The sequence below is a fragment of the Mus caroli genome, chromosome 1 (genome assembly GCF_900094665.2).
Source record: "Mus caroli chromosome 1, CAROLI_EIJ_v1.1, whole genome shotgun sequence".
NCBI classification, from domain to species: domain Eukaryota; kingdom Metazoa; phylum Chordata; class Mammalia; order Rodentia; family Muridae; genus Mus; species Mus caroli.
The window spans coordinates 90067352-90080698 of NC_034570.1; positions in this window are offsets into that span (position 1 = coordinate 90067352).

The following is a 13347-nucleotide window of genomic DNA, read 5'->3' on the forward strand; positions in this document are numbered from 1 at the left end:
CAAGAGTGTTTTCCTGCCAAGTCATGGCCCATCCCAGGGCGTGGTGATGAGGCTCTGGGAGAGCAGCCAATCAGGCGTGGACACGCCACACTAAGGTGTATATAAGCAGCGCCTTTTTGGTGCTTGGGGTCTTCCTCTTCATGTTGAAACTGGTGTAATAAAGTTGCTGCAGAAGGATCCGGTTTCTCACTCGTGTGTTCTTGCTGGCGAGACAATAGTGCATGTGAGATGTAGAGTACTTTCTGTTTCTATTTTGTGGAATAGTTTGGTATCAGGTCTTCTTTGAAGGTCTGATAGAACTCTATGCTAATCCCATCTGGTCCTGGGCTTTATTGGTTGGTAGACTATTAATGACTGCTTCTATTACTTTAGGGGATATGGGGCTGTTCAGATTGTTAATCTGATCCTAATTTAACTTTGGTACCTGGTATATGTCTAGAAAATTGTCCATTTCATCCAGGTTTTCCAGTTTTGTTGAGTATAGCCTTTTGTAGAAGGATCTGATGGTGTTTTGGATTTCTTCAGGATCTGTTGTTATGATGATTTTTTTTTGGATTTCCTCAGGTTCTGTTGTTATGTCTCCCTTTTCATTTCTGATTATGTTAATTGGGATACTGTCTCTGTGTCCTCTAGTTAGTCTGGCTAAGGGTTTATCTATTTTGTTGATTTTCTCAAAGAACCAGCTCCTGGTTTTGGTTTATTCTTTGTATAGTTCTTTTTGTTTCTACTTGGTTGATTTCAGCCCTGAGTTTGATTATTTCCTGTTATCTATTCCTCTTGTTTGTATTTTCATCTTGTTGTTCTAGAGCTTTCAGATGTGCTGTCAAGCTGTTAGTGTATGCTCTCTCCAGTTTCTTTTTGGAGGCACTCAGAGCTATGACTTTTCCTCTTAGGACTGGTTTCATTTTTTACCATAAGTTTGGGTATGTTGTGGCTTCATTTTCATTAAACTCTAAAAAGTCTTTAATTTCTTTCTTTATTTCTTCCTTGAAAAAGTTATCATTGAGTAGAGTGTTGTTCAGCTTCCCTGTATATGTGGGCTTTCTATTATGTTGTTATTGAATACTAGCCTTAGTCCATGATGATCTGATAGGATGCATCTTATTATGTCAATCTTCTTGTATCTGTAGAGGCCTGTTTTGTGTCTGATTATATGGTCAGTTTTGGAGAAGGTACCATGAGGTGCTGAGAAGAAGGTATATCCTTTTGTTTTAGGACAAAATGTTCTGTAGATATCTGTTAAATCAATTTGATTCATAACTTCTGTTAGTTTCACTGTGTTACTGTTTACTTTCTGTTTCCATGATCTGTCCATTGCTGAAAGTGGGTTGGTAAAGTCTCCCACTATTATTGTTTGTGGTGCAATGTGTGCTTTGAACTTTAATAAAGTTTCTTTGATGAATGTGGGTGCCTTTGCATTAAAAGCATAGATATTAAAAATAGAGAGTTCATCTTGGTAGAATTTTTTTCTTTGATGAGTATGAAGTGTTCTTCCTTTTTGATAACTTTAGGTTGAAAGTCGATTTTATTGGATATTAGAATGACTACTTCTGCTTGTTTTTTAGGACCATTTGCTTAGAGAAATGTTTCCCAGCCTTTTACTCTAAGGTAGTGTCTGTCAATGTCCCTGAGGTGGGTTTCCTGTATATAGGAAAATTGTAGGTCCTGTTTACATATCTGGTCTGTTACCCTATGTCTTTTTATTGAGGAATTGAGATCACTGATATTAAAAGATATTAAGGAAAATATTGTTGCTTTCTGTTATATTTGTTCTAAGAGATAGAATTATGTTTTTTGTGGCTACTTCTTTTTGGTTTGTTAAAAGGTTATTTTCTTGTTCTTTCTAGAGTGTAGTTTCCCCTCCTTATGTTGGAATTTTCCATTTACTATCCTTTGAAGGACTTGTTTTGTAGAGAGATATTGTGTAAATTTGTTTTTGTCATTGAATATCTTGGTTTCTCCATCTATGGTTATTGACCGTTTTGTTGGGTATAGTAACCTGGGTTGGCATTTGTGTTCTCTTTGGGTCTGTATGACATCTTCCCAGGATCTTCTGGCTTTCATAGTCTCTGCTGAGAAGTCTGGAGTAATTATAATAGGTCTGCCTTCATATGTTATTTGACCTTTTTCCCTTACTGCTTTTAATATTCTTTCTTTCTTTTGTGCATTTGGTGTTTTGATTATTATATGACAGGAGGAATTTCTTTTCTGATCCGATCTATTTGGTGTTCTGTAGGCTTCTTATATGTTCATGGGCATCTCTGTAGGTTAGGAAAGTTTTATTCTATAATTTTTTTGAAAATATTTACTGGCCCTTTAAGTTGGGAATCTTTGCTCTCTTCTATACATATGATTCTTAGGTTTGATCTTTTCATGTGTCTTGGATTTCCTGGGTGTTTTGGGTTAGGATCTTTTTGCATTTTGCATTTTCTTTGATTGTTGTGTCAATGTTTTCTATGCTATCTTCTGTGCCTGAGATTCTCCTTTCTATCTCTTAGTGATAGAAGATATTGGTGATGCTTGCATATATGACTTCTGATCTCTCTCCTAGGTTTTCTAACTCCAGGGTTGACTCCCTTTGTGATTTCTTTGTTTCTACCTCCATTTTTAGATACTGGATGACTTTGTTCAATTCCTTCACCTGTTTGGTTGTGTTTTCTTATAATTCTTTGAGGGATTTTTGTGCTTCCTCTTTAAGGACTTCTACTTATTTAGCAGTGTTCTCCTGTATTTCTTTAAGGGAGTTATTTATGTCCTTCTTAAAATCCTCTATCAGAATCATGAGATTTGATTTTAAATCAACATCTTGCTTTTCTGGTGTATTAGGATATCCAAGATTTGCTATGGTGGGACAACTGGGTTCTGATGATGCCAAGAAGTCTTAGTTTCTGTTGGTAAGATTATTTCATTTGCATTTTGCCATCTGGTTATCTCTGGTGTTAGATGTTCTTGTTGTCTCTGGCTGCAGCTTGTTCCTCCTTTTGGTCTGTAAGCCTGTGTCAGCAGGAGGGGCAGCTCTCTCCTGGCAGAACGTGTGTACAGAGGGCTCTGGAACAGCTCAAGCTCTGTGTGCAGATGGTGACCAGAAGGATCCTATTCCAGCTGTTCCACTGTTCTTGTGCCCCTTGTGCTCCTTGCCACCCCACTCCAGACAGTTATTGAAGAAAAAGTGGTGATCTCACCTCCAAGCCCATGAGTGAAAGCACTCCTGGGAGAACAGGACTCTCCTGGCAGGACGCGTGCACAGCAGGCTGTGGAACAGCCACAGCTAAGGGGTGCAGATCTGTTATATTTTCAAGACATAGATAAACTTATTTTCTATAGCAAGAACTCATAAGCCAGTTTTCCCTGCTATTTCCTTCTCTGGGAAAATTGACAATCCTGCATGCAAATGTGTCCTTGCATGGAAAACTGGCTCCATCCATACCCTTGGCATGAAGAAGTATGTGTAAAGTGGGAAATATCCATTGAACGCACACACTTTAAACTGAACATTCAACATGAAAATTTATATACTAATTGTCTTACTTAGGGTTTTAGTGCTATGAACAGATACCATAACCCAGGCAACTCTTAGAAGGACAACATTTAATTGGGGCTGGCTTACAGGTTCAGAGGTTCAGTCCATTTTTATCAAGGCAGGAGCATAATAGCATCCAGCCAGATGTGGAGTTGGAGGAGCAAAGAATTATATGTCTTCATCTAAAGGCAGACAGGAGAAGATTGGCTTCCATGCAATTAGGATGGGGGTATTAAAACCTAAACCCACAGTGACACACCTACTCCAACAAGGTTACACAGCCTAATTGTGCCACTCTTTGGGCCAAGCATATTTGAGCCATCACACTAGTTTTAAGTGAAAATTGACTTACTCTTTTTGGTTTAAATCTATAGGACTTGAGAATCTGTGAGGTTCTGAGTTCTAAAGACTGCAGTCTATCCTTTAGAGATTTCATAAGACGTGGCTGTGCTATAATTTCAGAAGAGAAAAATACCATTAAAGTGTCTATGTGGATCTTCATTTTCATAATAAAAATATTTCTATGAAACATTTCTAATCATGTTTTATGGATTACCACTTTTTCTTAGTTTTATTGGGGGGACAGTGTGTGTTCTTGGCATAGGTCTTACCTGAGAAGTTCTCAGGAGTCAGTTTTCTCATACCAGCTTGTGGGCTTTTGGCATAGAGCTAAAGTTTTTATCTCTATGGACAAAAATCCTTACCAGATAAACCATTTCCTAGCCCAGGAATAGGAAGTGGATGTTAGCCCAGAAGCCCAGAAGCTTGGAATGCCCAAGATACAATTCACAAGCCACATGAAACTCAAGAAGAAGGAAGACCACAGTGTGGATACTTCTATCCATCTTAGAAGGAAGAAACAAAACACCCATGGAAGGAGTTACAGAGACAAAATGTGGAGTAGAGACTGAAGAAATGATCATATAGAGACTGCCCCACCTAGGAATCCATCCCATTTATAATCACCAAACCCAGACACTGTTGTAGATGCCAAGTGCTTGCTGGTATGAACCTGATATAGCTCTCTCCTGAAAGGCTCTACCAGTGCCTCACAAATACAGAGGTGGATACTCATAGCCATCCATTGCACTGAGCATAGGATTCCCAACGAAGAAGCTAGAGAAAGGGCTCAAAGAGCTGAAGGGGCTTGCAGGCCCATAGGAGGAAAAACAATATGAATTAGCCCATAACCCCAGAGCTCTCAGGGACTAAACCACCAACCAAAGAGCACACATGGTGGTACTCATGGCTCCAGCTGCATATGTAGCAGAGACTGGCCTAGTCGGACATCAGTGGAAGGAGAGGCCCTTTGTCCTATGAAGGCTCTATGCCCCCATGTGGGGGAATGCCAGGGACAGGAAGCAAGAGTGGGTGGATTGGTGAGCGGGTATTGGGGGGAGGTGATAGGGGGAGGATATGTTTCAGAGGGGAAACCAGAAAAGGGAATAAGGATTGAAATGTAAATAAAATATCCAATAAAAATATTAGTCTGTATGTGTAGTGTGGATTCCAGTAAGAATGAGTTTCAAATTTTAAATTATAACTATTAAAATATTCTTGAATCTAAATATGATTTGAATATTTATATACAGCTAGATAATGTTAAAAATAATATTCAGATTCTCTTTGAGTGCATATTTAATACTGCATTAAGAACACATTCAATCTATATTTGCTCCTTTTTTTCTATCTTGAAAAACAAATATTACAATAAAAACATATAAGTTGGGTTGTAGGGTGAAGAGTTAAATTGGCTTTTTGATACAGCATAATTTCTGGTTCACAAATTAACTCTGGACAATTATAAAGAAGTAAAGAGTGTAGATAAAAATCCAGCAACGATTTTCCTTGATACCAATTAGGCTGTCTTTTGAATAGCCCATTTCTGGCTATCTGTAATGAATAAAGCACCAGTTAACATGGGTGAGAAGGGGGGAAATTCCCATTTCTTTGGGAATCTTTGTTTCAGAAGTCTAATAGGTCAACAGACACAAAGGCTTTAGAATATCATTAGAACTTCACTCCACCAGGCCACCTTGGGCACTGACCACCTCAGCAGATGGTCCCACAGTCCCCAGAGGACTCTCCACTCTGCAGGTGCCCTAGCATGCCAAGAATCTTAGGATCACTGGTGAGTGGAACACATCTGTTCCAAACCAATCGTGACAGGCCTTTGACTCCAGAGGCAACACATCTTCTGGGACAGACCCTGTTTTGGGCCTTCATCTTCAGGTAGGAGGCAGGTCTGAATGCCAGACCTCTGTGCAAGAGGAGAGCTTGCCTGCAGAGAGTACTCTGACTACTGAGATTCAGGAGAGAGCTGGACTCCAAGGACTGCTGACAGAGGTTAACAGAAACAACGGAGGAACAAGCTCCAAACAGAGGCAACTCTAACAACTAAAGTCAGAGATTACCAGATAGTGAAAGGCAAACATAAGAATCTTACTAACAGAAAACAAGATCACTCACCACCATTAGAGCCCAGCACTCCTACCTCAGCCAGTCCTGAATACTACAACACACCTGAAAAGCAAGACTCAGATTTAAAATCATATCTCATGATGATGGTAGAGGACTTTAAAAAGGGCATTAATAACTCACATTAAGAAATACTGCTAAAGAAGTAGAAGTCCTTAAAGAATTACAGGAAAACACAACCAAACAGGTGATGGAATTGAACAAAACCATGCAAGACCTAAAAAGGGAAGTAGAAACAATAAAGAAAGCCCAAAGTGAGACAATTCTGGAGAAAGAAACCTTAGGAAAGAAATCAGGAACCATAGATGTGAGTATCAGCAACAGAATACAAGAGATGGAAGAGAGAATCCCAGGTACAGAAGATTCCATAGAGAACATGGGCACAACAATCAAAGAAAATGCAAACTGATCCTAACTCAAAACATCCAGAACATTCAAGACACAATAAGAAGACCAAACCTACGGATAATAGGAGTAGATGAGAATAAAGATTTTCAATTTAAAGGGCCAGTAAATATCTTCAACAAAATTATAGAAGAAAACGTCCAATACCTAAAGAAAGAGATGCCCATGAACATACAAGAAGCCTACAGAACACCAAATAGACTGGACCAGAAAAGAAATTTCTCCCAGATGTCCTTCAACAGAAGAATGAATACAGAAAATGTGGTACATTTACACAATGGAGTACTACTCAGCTATTAAAAACAATGAATTCAGGAAATTCTTAGACAAATGGATGCATCTGGAGGATATCATCTTGAGTGAAGGTAACCCAATCACAAAAGAACACCCATGATATGCACTCGCTGATAAGTTGATATTAGCCCAGAAACTTAGAATACCCAAGATACAATTTGCAAAACACATGAAACTCAAGAAGAAGGAAGACCAAAGTGTGGATACTTCATTCCTTCTTAGAATGGGGAACAAAATAACCAATGGAAGGAGTTACAGAGACAAAATTCAGAGCAGAGATTGAAGGAATGACCATCCAGAGACTGCCCCACTTGGGGATCCATCCCATGAAACCCAGACACTAGGCAGATGCCAATAAGAGCCTGCTGGCAGGAGCCTGATATAGCTGTCTCCTTTGAGGCTCTGCCAATGCCTGGCAAATACAGAAGTGGACGCTCACAGTCATCCATTGGACGGAACACAAGGTCCCCAATGAAGGATCCAGAGAAAATACCCAGGGTGCTGAAGGTGTCTGAAGCCCTATAGAAGGAACATCAATATGAACTAACCAGTACCCTCAGAGCTCCTTGAAACTATACCACCAATCAACAAAAGCACATGGTGGAACTTGTGGCTCTAGTTATATATGTAGCAGAGGATGGCCTAGTTGGTCATCAGTAGGAGGAGAGGCCCTTGGTCCTGTGACGGCTCTATGCCCTAGTATAGGGGAATGCCAGAACCAGGGATGGGAGTGGGTGGGTTGAGGAGCAAGGGGAGGGGGGAGTGGCTAGGGGGATTTTCGGAGGGGAAACTAGGAAAGGGGATAATATTTGAAAAGTAAATTATCTACCAAAAAAAATTGGGTGAGAAGTGTCCTTGTGGTATGGTGGAGCATACCTTGGGTATATGCCCAGGAATGGTACAGTTATGTCTTGAGGTAGATACAGTGGGCTAAAATTAGAAGAGCAAATATGAGAGTTGCCAGCCAATGAGTCATCTATCTACCTTATGAGAGGGACCTTATGAGAGGGAGGCTACCTCTGACACTGCCTGAAGTGCCAGGACCCAGAGGCTGGATAGCCCAGAGACCTAGGATAGAAAATGGTTCCTAATATATTCCTCTATACCCATAGATTAGTATCTAACCTGTCATCAAAGTGGCTTCACCCAGTAACTGGTAGAAATTGATGTAGCGAACCACAGCCAGACATTAGGCAGAGTTCATGTAGAAGGAGGGCAGAAGGATCACAGGAGTCAGAGGAGTCAAAGATAACAAAAGAAATCTCAGAGAATCAATAACCCTGGGTCCACTGGGGCTCACAGAGATTGAATCAACATCAAGGTAGCCTGCATGGGATTGACTTAGGCCTTCTAACTATATCCTACAGTTGTGTAGCTTGCTCTTTTATGGGACTCCTTACAGTAGGATCAAGAGATAAACTCTTTGGACTGCTTGTGGTACCCTTTCCTCCCACTGGGTTGCCTCTTCCAGCCTCAGTAAGATGGGAGTTATCTAGTCTTAATGCACATTGAAGTGTCATGTTTGGTTGATATCCATAGAAGGCCTGCCCTTTCCTGAAGAGAAAGAAATTGGATGGAGGAAGCAGAGAGATGAGAGAAAATACTGAAAGAAGAATAATTAGGGGTAACTGTGGTCAGGATGTACAAAATCACAGGATATATTATCACAGGATATATATCACAGGATATATCCTGTGATAAAAAAAATCACAGGATATATTAAATATTTGTGTTAAAATTAACATCAATATATAACAACAAAACATTATATTTTTAATTACATATAAAATTATACTTCCTTGAAAATAACACCAATATTAGATAAGAGAGTTTAGCAAATAAATGTTATTCTTTAAAAAAAAATTGCCAATGTGGACTGTGTACGTTGCCACCCAAACTTGTGGATATATGTTTGGATTTCTATAGTCTATGGAAAACCATGCATGGCATGATGCCTTTCTAGTCTTACTACTTCTAGCAAGATATATAAGGGGAAAAGAAAGAATGCCTGGAATCCTGACACATGCAGTATTCACAAATGAGAGATCCTGTCTTGACATCAAATGCACATGCATGGTGGTTTCAGATCCATATATATGGAAATGAACACATGAACATGAACACTCATCACAACATACACACTCACATTAAACACACACACACACACAAACAGAGAGACAGAGACAGAGACACACAGAGAAAGAAAGAGAAAAGAAAGAGAAATGGATGGGGGGTTAAAAAGTGATAATTTTACATTTGAAGGTTAATATGTAGATAAAAAGTTTTAAAGATTTCCAATTATTCATGGATTTAGTATCTTTGGATGGTTTTTGAATGAATTAAATCCTATTTTTTGTTCTTGTAATTGGCCATTTTTTAGTTGCAAATTAATTAATACAATTCAAAAATCCTCCAATGTAGTCAAGTGCATTATTTACCTCACCTTCATCTTTAAGGTAGAAATAAAATATATATGGATTCTTATCTCTGCTGACTTAATGAGATACTGGAAATTCGTGTTAAAGTTCTTGTTACAGAGCTACATGGGGCTTTTGTTGTTTTAGCTGTTTTACCTCTGAAGCATTTTCTCAGTAAGTATTTTTTCTGTTTCCATTTTATTAATATTTTCATAAATACTGTTTTGTTTTTAAACTTTTTTCCCTCTTTTTCCACGAGGCTCCTTGAGCCACAATGGTAGAAATTAGAGAAATGCATCCAATTTGAGTCTGACTCAAGGCCTTTCACTCTGTGCACAATGTCTAGCTCTGAGCTCTGTATTTGCTCACACCATGTGCAGGGAGAAGCTTATTTTATGATGACTGAGCAAGACATTGATCTATGAATATGGCAGAATGTCATTAGGAGTCATTTTACTGTTACTTTGTGTGTGTGTGTGTGTGTGTGTGTGTGTGTGTGTGTGTGTGTGTGTGTGTGTGTAAGTGGGCCTCCAGCCAACCTGATGATATTGGTTGTGCCATCATTGCTCTAGCATATCTTTCAGACAAGGACACCATTGTAGATCAAAGGTTTTGTGCTTAGGTTGGTATTTACCTTTATTCAGTGTAACTTTCTGTTCTAAAGACTCTAGCAAATAGTTGTAAAACCTCTATGATGGCACAAGCTTCTATCACACTGGGTATGCGGGTTCTTCTCTCATTTCCCGAGGCTCTTCCTTCACTTTCTCAGGATACCATTTGGCTTTTGTATTAATGGCTTTTCATTTTCAAAAAGTGACAGCACATCATCAAAGCTTGCCATGCAGCATTTTTATTGATGTAATAGTTAACATATTTGTGTATGGACTAAATTTATGATAGTTATTAACTTTATAAGTTCACATTAGAGCATTTCTTCTATGGAAGTAAATGTCTGATGCATAAAATTTATATTATATTATATTATATTATATTATATTATATTATATTATATTGCTCCAGATTTATAAAATTACTTTTAGCTATGAGTTTTGCATTTTAAATTTTTACTTACTAATCTCAGTTTTAGTAAATTACTTTATAATTTCTTTTAGGACAGATTTCATCTTCTTTTAAACAATCAAAAGTAATCTACATTATTTTCTATCAGTGCTACAAAAGAATTTAGGAATTTATAAGTAACATCAAGTAATGAGAAAAAAGAACCTTAATTTGAAAGGGAGTGAGAAGGAGTATATGGGAGGGTGTGGAGAGAGGAAAGGAACAGGGAAATGATGAAAACATGCTTTAATCTCAAAAATTAAATACACAAAATTTAAATATATTGTCATAGAGTTTAAGTTTTCTGCTGAGAAGTTGATTAATACTTAAATCTGGAATCTTGTATGTTATTTGTTTTCTTTTATTCCTTTTGGAATAATTAGTTTACCTTTTATCTCTGAGAGCTAGATTATAGTATGGTTTCCATAGACTTGGTTGAATGTAACCTATTGTATGACATTTGATCTTATTATGTCTGAATAGTTATATAATTTTAATTTTATCAATTTTTATTTCTTTGGGGAATCTTTTGATATCTTTGACATATTGCCATCTCAAGTGAATTCCAACAATTTCAATATTTGTTCTTTTATTCACTCCCAAATATCTTATTATTTCACCTCATATTTTATTATTTTTCAACTATGTATTTTCAAATTGCCTGCTACAAGTTCATAAACTCTTCTATGGCATCTATTATGCTATTGATGCTTTAATTTCACTTCACCTAATTTATATACCAGGATAAATTTTTGGTTTGCATTGCTATGTTCCATTTAATAGAAGCATAAAATCATCTATACTTTCTTTTTCAGACAGTGTGTGTGTGTGTGTGTGTGTGTGTGTGTGTGTGTGTGTGCATGTGTTTGGGTGTGTGTAGGTATATTTATATAAACAATTGTCTGTGAAAGAGAGGCACAGGCAGTTGTGACCAAACCCAGGTCTTGAGCAAGTATGGTATGCATTTTTAACTGCTAATACATCTTTTCAGGACTTTATTCTTGGGATTTTTCTCTTGAGGAACCTCCACTGTAATGGTTCAAGTTTATATTGCCACCAGTACAAAAAGACTTTTCTATTTCCTCATCCTTGTGAGCATTTATTCTCTTGATTATTGCTGTTCTAATAAAATTGAGATGGAATATAAAAGCAGGTTCCATTTTCTTTCCCTTAATATTAAAAGATGTTGAACATTTTTCAAATAATTATTCTCTACCTGTATTTTTTAAGGAACTGAAATGTGTTCCTTATTATTTTAAATGTTAACCTATATTCTAATAGTGAATACATAGACTACTCCATGGCAACTGTTGTACTTTGACTGATTGTTGTTGTCTTAACAAATACATTCCTTCATTGGGCTTAGAGCCTACTTCTTCAAGAACCAAACAGGTACAGAAAATCATCTGAGACATTGAGCCTCATGGATGGAACAACTTATTTTCCATTCAGAGAGACAACTATTGGTAGATGAGCAGGAACATATACATGTGTGTGTGTGTGTGTGTGTGTGTGTGTGTATGTTTAGAATAACTAATATATACTGTGAAATATATAATATATGTGTGTATAATATATGTGTGTCTATATACATGTATAACATAGACATAGTATGGACATAGATATACAAAGATAGAGATTCATTCTATAAATTATGTTAATCTAGAGAGCACTGACTAATAGAATAGGGAACTAGATTTGAGTATACTTCAATATAAACAACAGTTGTCCATATTAAACGTGATAGGACAGGTGTGGAGGTCAGAGAACAAATTACATGAACAAATATTTTATCCAGGAATCCATTCATATTTGTTATTATATGAGTAGATTATGTTATATCAATTTGAATTCCAACTGATTTCAAGGAATATTTTGCTCATTGGAACATTCATATATTAATATAGTAGTCATTTATTCCAACTGGATTTCTTTACAGAGTGCATATAAAATTTTTTTTCCATTTTGCATGCATGTTTATGTGTATGATATAGGATGAGGTCAGAGAACAAATTGCAGGAGTTTGTACTTTTTATCAGCTGTGACCAGGCTTGTAATGAAAGGTCTTCAGCGTTGGTGTTCAGCACCTCTGTAGAAGAAGACATCTTGCTGGCCTTGATTTAATCCTTTTAATATCATCTTTGTCATTTGCTTTCCAGAAATTCTAATCAAGATGTTTATTTCTCTAAGTTTGTAGCCTCTTTTGTATACAAAAGCTAGATGGCACACTAGATTTAACTTTGTCAATGTTCTGTTTTTTATGTAATGTAGGTTTTCAGCAATACAATGGATAAACGGATGCAAACATTTTCAATAAAATACTTGCAAACTGAATACAAGGACATATCCAAAACATCCTCTGCCATGATCAGGTAGGCCTAGTCTCAGAGATGCAGATATCATCCCACATACTTAATTCAATAAATTAGCTAACCACATAAACAGACTTAATGACAAAAATCACAGGATAACTACATTAGATACAGAAGAGGACTTTGACAAATGCAACATCTCTTTATGATAAAAATCCTAGATATTCTGGAGGTATAAGAGACCAACCTCAACATAACACAGGTGATTTACATAAAAAATCAACTAAATGGAAATACACTCAAGAAATTGATACTAAAATTAGAACCAGGAACAAAGGGCTCTTTCCATACTTATTCATTTCAGTACTTGAAACCTAACCTAGAACAGTAAGACAACGGAAGGAGATCAAAGTGATAGAAATAAGGAAGACTAACAAGTAATCTTTATTTTCTGATCTTATGGTTTTGTGATTAAAGACCCTAAACACTCCATGAGGAAATGGCTACAACCAATAAACATTTTCAGCAGAACAGCAGGAAACAAAATCAACAATAAGAATAAATTTAGGAGAGTTCCCATATACAAATGACAAATAGGCCAAGAAAGAAATCAATCAAACAGCATATTTCACAATAGCCTCAAAAAATACCTTGAGTGAAAAACTATGTGATAAAAACTTAATACATTAAGAAGAAAAGAAGATGTGATCATAATGACAAATATAGTGGAAATGAGCATTCAAATATTCGTAAAGTGCAAATAGAAACAAACTTAGTTTCATATGAACACACACACATACATACACACAAACACACAAAACAACCCAGAATGGTGAATGAATTTCAGAAAGTATGGCCATCT